Raw genomic sequence first — 6,000 nt, forward strand, 5'->3', positions numbered from 1 at the left:
GCTCCGAGCAGTGTTATATAGTCTAAGAAAAGTGGGCATAGAGTTATTATACAAATCAGATATATGATTGGCTAGTGTTTGAACAAGGCGATTTGGCTAACTATGATTGGTTCCCGCCATTTCTGATATTTTGGTTCAAACTTTGAGGCGGGAGAGCAGGTTTATGGCAGCAAGAGTTTATCTTACTTAAACACGTCTTGTGACCTTGCCTCAGAACTTACAAAATCTCTGGTATGTGCAAAGCAAAATCTCTGGTACGTGCAGAAAACCAGGTACTCACAGAACTTACGAAATCTCTGGTATGTGCAAAGATTAGAGAGCAGAACAAGGGTGTAGCGGGTGGGGGGCGGGTACACATCTATCTTTGCGTCCTTTCAATCTCAACTTCATAATGGCAACATTCTCTTTTTCAAACCGAAGGTTCATCATGTCAGTCTCTCATTTCACTTTTACAGTGGGTTCCCACTGGCCTTAGTACAAGGACCACAGGACTGACCATGACCTCTACACACCATGCGCTCCTGCATGCTGCCCTTTCCAAGGCATTCAACCCCAGTGGCCTGCAGTCTCATATGCTCTCTCTTGCGGGGACACAGCAGCCTTCTGGGTGTCTCGAGTATTTAACGCATGTTCCCTCAAGCCATTCACCCAATGTCCACCCTTAGCAAATTGTCTAAGACACTGTCCAGCAAAAACCTTAAAGTCACAGCAGTTATGGTATCTAACAGTAGTAAAGTTAATAATGTGGTTTTTCTAAGAACAAAACGTGATTATTTCTTAGATAATCTGCAAGAATCACCCACAATTTGTAGATCAAGGAATGACAGTTTAATGGAACCAAAGTCCATGTATGAGATAATTAGGAAAGAAAAATGAAATCTCAGTGTTGAACAAAAGGCAAATGGCACGACTAATTACTGAAATTTAGTAAGAACACACTGGGCCGGGCATGGTGGCTCATGCCTGTAATCCCAGCACTTTGGTGGGGGTCTGAGGCCAGCCTGGGCAACATGGCAAAACCCATCTCTACAAAAAAAAAATTTCAAAAATTAGCCGAGCACATTTGTATATACCTGTAGTCCCAGCTAATCGGGAGGCTGAAGTGGGAGGATGGCTTGAGCCCAGGAAGATGCAGTGAGCCGAGATGGTGCCAGAGCACTCCAGCCTGAGCAATCGGGCCAGACCTTAGAAACACTCTCCTCCTGACTCTCTTCAGGGAGCCAGACAGAGAATTCTCTCTCTTCTGCTGCCTCCTTTGTGTTTGAATATAAAACACAAAAATAAAAGCTTTGTGAAATAAATTTAACCAAGCTAAACAAAACACCTAAATAAAAGCTTTGCCTGGGAACCTTGCTCAGCCTCATGTCAACTTCTATTACTGGAGAGCCAAGAAACTCTGCTCAGTAACACCACCACTGACAGCTGGGTCCTGAAAAAGGTCTTGCGTTAAGCAGGAATTATTTTAAAATAATTAAAGCTTGTCACTGGGTCATGAGAAATTGTTGAACATAACAATTCCCTCAATTGAAAACAAGATAAACTAAGAAGTATATTTTTAAAATATTATCGATGGAAACAAATAGCAGAAATACATAGTATTAAGAATTCTGTTGAAAACTAGAAAGAGATAAATTAGAAGTCAAATAAGAGAAATATACTGGCCAGGCACGGTGGCTCATGCCTGTAATCAGAGTTCTTTGGGAGGCAGAGGCCGGCAGATCAGCTGAGGTCAGGAGTTTGAGAGCAGCATGGCCGACATGGCGAAACCCAGGCTCTACTAAAAACAATAATCAGCCGGGCATGGTGGCGCAGGCCTGTAATCGCAGTTACTCAAGAAGCTGAGGCCAAACTGCTGAACGCAGGAGATGGAGGCTGCAGTCAGCTGAGATCTCCACTGGGCCACTGCACTCCAGCATGGGAGACAGAGAAAAACTCATCTCAAAATAAAAAAGGAGAAACTTATTTAATCAAACTGGAAACCAACAGAAAATGGATGATTTCCGAGTAAAAATACACATTAACAAAATGGACTCTAAGGAAAATTTAAACACGCCAATTAGCATAGAAAAGCTTGGAGTGACCCTTAAAGCTCCCCCATTAAAAAAGGACCCCAGGGGCAGGGCGTGGTGGCTCACACCTGTAATCCCAACACTTTGGGAGGACAAGGTGGGCAGATCATTTGAGGAAAGGAGTTTGAGACCAGCCTTGCCAACATGGTGAAACCCCACCTCTAATAAAAACACTCAAAAAATTACCCAGGCATCATGGCGCACACACACTTCTAGTCCCAGCTACTTCAGAGGCTGAGGCAGGAGAATCACTTGAGTCCAGGAAGGGAAGGTTGCAGTGAGCGGAGATCACGCCACTACACCTGTCAGGCCTCTGAGCCCAAGCCAAGCCATCGCATCCCCTGTGATTTGCAGGTATATGCCCAGATGGCCTGAAGTAACCGCCCAGATGGCCTGAAGTAACCGAAGAATCACAAAAGAAGTGAAAATGCCCTGCCCCGCCTTAACTGATGACATTCCACCACAAAAGAGGTGAAAATGGCCGGTCCTTGCCTTAAGTGATGACATTACCTTGTGAAAGTCCTTTTCCTGGCTCATCCTGGCTCAAAAAGCTCCCCCACTGAGCACCTTGTGACTCCCACTCCTGCCCACCACAGAACAACCCCCCTTTGACTGTAGTTTTCCTTTACCTACCCAAATCCTATAAAATGGCCCCACCCTTATCTCCCTTGGCTGACTCTCTTTTCGGACTCAGCCCGCCTGCACCCAGCCCGCCTGCACCGAGGTGATTAAAAAGCTTTATTGCTCACACAAAGCCTGTTTGGTGGTCCCTTCACACAGATGCGCATGACAACACCCTAGCCTGTGCAACAGAGTGAGACTGCATCTCAAAAAAAAAAAAAGAAAGAAAGAAAGAAAGAAAAAAAAAAGTACCACAGGGCCGGGCGCAATAGCTCACACTTGTAATCCCAGCACTTTGGGGAGGCTGAGGCGGTGGGATCACCTAGGGTCAGGAGTTCAAGACAAGCCTGACCAATATGGTGAAACCCCATCTCTACTAAAAATACAAAATTAGTCGCATGCCTGTAATCCCAGCTACTTGGGAGGCTGAGGCAGGAGAATCGTTTGAACCCAGGAGGCAGAAGTTGCAGTGAGCTGAGATCTCACCATTGAACTCCAGCCTGGGAAAAAAGAGTGAAAATCTGTCTCAAAAAAAGAAAAAACCAAGAACAAAAAAACAAAGGCTGAGGGAGACCTTAGGCTGGGTGCAGTGGCTCACGCCTGTAACCCCAGCACTTTGGGAGGCTGACATGTAAGGATCATTTGAGCCCAGGAGTTCAAGACAAATTTGAGTGATGTAAAGATCCTGCTTAAATTAGCAGTGCATGGTGGCTGGTGCCTATAGTCTAAGCTACTTGGGAGGCTGAGGCAGGAGGATTGCTGGAGCCCAGGAGGCCGAGGCTGCAGTGAGCCATGATCGCACCACTGCACTCCAGCCTGGGTGACAGAGCAAGAACTTCTCTCTTAAAAAAAAAAAAAAAAATCAATAAAAATGTAAAGGCTGAGTGCAATGGCTCCCGCCTAGAATCCCAATAATTTGGGAGGCAGAGGCAGGTGGATCATTTGAGGTCAGGAGTTAGAGATCAACCTGACCAACATGGTGAAACCCCATCTCTACTACTAAAAATACAAAGATAGCCAGGCATGCTGGTGCACACCTGTAGTCCCAGCTACTCAGGAGGCTGAGGTAGGAGAATTGCTTGAACCCAGGAGGCAGAGGTTGCCGTGAACCAAGATCAGGACATTGCACTTCAGCCTGGGCAACAGGAGCTAAACTCCATCTCAAAAAACAAACAAAAATAATTTTTTTTAATTTAAAAAAAAAAAGCAGCCAGTCCTGGTGGCTCAGGCCTGCCTGCAATCCCAGCACTTTGGGAGGCCGAGGCGAGTGAATCTCTTGAGGTCAGGAGTTCGAGACCAGCCTGGCCAACATGGTGAAACCCCGCCTCTACTAAAAATACAAAATTAGCCTGGTGTGGTAATGCAGGCCTGAAATCCCAGCTACTTAGGACGCTGATGCAGGAGAAGTGCTTGAACCCGGGAGGTGGAGGCTGCAGTGAGCTGAGATCGCGCCACTGCAGTCCAGCCTGGGCGACAAAGTGAGACTCCTTGTCAAAAAAAGAAAAGAGGCTGGGCTCAGTGGCTCACGCGTGTAATCCCAACACTTTGGGAGGCCAAGGCGGGTGGATCACAAGGTCAGAAGTTCAAGACCATCCTGGCCAAGATGGTGAAACCCCATCTCTACTAAAAATACAAAAAAAAATTAGCTGGCCGTTGTGACAGGCGCCTGTAATCCCAGCTATTGGGGAGGCTGAGACAGATAATTGCTTCAACACAGGAGGTAGAGGTTACAGGGAGCGGAGATCGCTCCACTGCACTCCAGCCTGGGAGAGAGAGCGAGACTCCATACCCCCCCCCCCCCGAAAAAAAAGATAAGAAAAGACACCGCAAGGCCATATGGGTTTACAGCTCAGTATAAAGTAACCTTAACGAAATCTGATTTTATTTAAAATGGTCAAAGCCAAGGGAAAAAAAAAAAAGAGTACTGACTTTCTTCAATTAGTTTTATGGTATAATGTCAAAGCTTGATATAGTTAATACATTTCAACTAACTTAGGATGCGAATGTTTATAAAACAGATGTCATTTTATGTGCCATTACAAATATACTGCAAATTAAACAGACTTTCTCAACAAAAGACAAACTGTTGTTGACGAGTTCACTTCCATTAGACACACACTATGGTTTTTTTGGTTTTGTTTTCATTTGTTTTTGTTTTTTTGAGACAAGGTCTTGCTCTGTCGCCCAGGGCTTAAGTGCAGTAGCGTGAGCATGATAATGTGCCTACTTATCCATTTTCCTGTGTTGTTTCTACTGTGTTAACAAAGGAGCCTGAAAACAGCGAGTACTGACCAGGCGAGGTGGCTCACGCCTGTAATCCCAGCACTTTGCGAAGCCGAGGTGGGTGGACACCTGATGAAGTTGGGAGTTCGAGACCAGCCTGACCAACATGGAGAAACCCCCGTCTCTACTAAAAATACAAAATGAGCTGGGCGTGCTGGCGCGTGCCTGTAATCCCAGGGGGCTGAGGCGGGAGAATCGCTTGAACCCGGGAGGCGGAGGCTGCAGTGAGCCCAGATCGCGTCCAACCAGGGAAACAAGAGCGAAACTCCGCCTCAAAAAAAAAAAAAACAAACAAACAAATGCGCACGGATCCGGGGCGCCTCTTTCCCGACCTCAGGCTGTGGCGCCCGCCAGTCCCCAACATCCCGACCGCCCCACGGTGTCTCCGCGTTCCTCCTCCTCTCCAGAAACAAACTTGCCTTCGTGACCCGCATCTTGGCCTCGCGCTGGGGGTGACCCGCCCAGGCCTCCATGAAGGGAGCTTGTTCAACGTGAAGTCCGGATACAAACAGCCCGACGGGAAACGCCGCCGCGCTCGCTCCGCTGCGCTCACAGCGGGGGCGGAAGCCTTTTCCTCACCTTTGCCTCGGCGGCCCCGGGTGTCCCGGAGCTGCAGCAGCGTCTCCCTGTCCTCACAGCGGACGCGGCCCCAGGTGTCCCCAGGTGTCCCAAGCCCCGGCCCCTCCCCGGCGGGTCCTGAGGAGAGAAAGCTCAGTCTTCACAGGGGACGCCCCAGGACGCCGCCGTGCGGATCGGACACGCCTCTGGCGCGCGGCGCTCCGGGTTTGGCAGGGCCGGGCGCCCCCTCGCGGCAGCTCTGGGGAATCTCTGAAAATCAGCGCCTTGATTTTTCCAGGCCGTGATTTTGGAAATTTCAACTGAAACAGAGCCCACCGTCCAGTGCCTTGACCGGAACGCATGGAGATAGCAATCAAAGAAGACGGCCAGTTCACGCCTGTAATCCCAGCACTTCGGGAGGCCGAGTCTGGCGGATCACTTGAGGTCAGGAAATCAAGACCATTCTGGC

General features: G+C 48.3%; 1 long non-coding RNA gene across 1 annotated transcript in view; it reads right to left on the bottom strand.

The window, feature by feature from the left end:
* The window catches only part of LOC123569049 (uncharacterized), a 66,550-nt gene extending 60,838 nt beyond the window's left edge, over positions 1-5,712 (bottom strand). The window contains exon 1 of the long non-coding RNA XR_010581298.2: positions 5,553-5,712. This is a non-coding gene — a long non-coding RNA (uncharacterized lncRNA). The remainder of the gene's footprint in view (positions 1-5,552) is intronic.
* Between the last annotated feature and the right edge of the window lie 288 nt (positions 5,713-6,000).

This window comes from Macaca fascicularis, chromosome 15 (assembly GCF_037993035.2).
Source record: "Macaca fascicularis isolate 582-1 chromosome 15, T2T-MFA8v1.1".
Taxonomy (NCBI): Eukaryota; Metazoa; Chordata; class Mammalia; order Primates; family Cercopithecidae; genus Macaca; species Macaca fascicularis.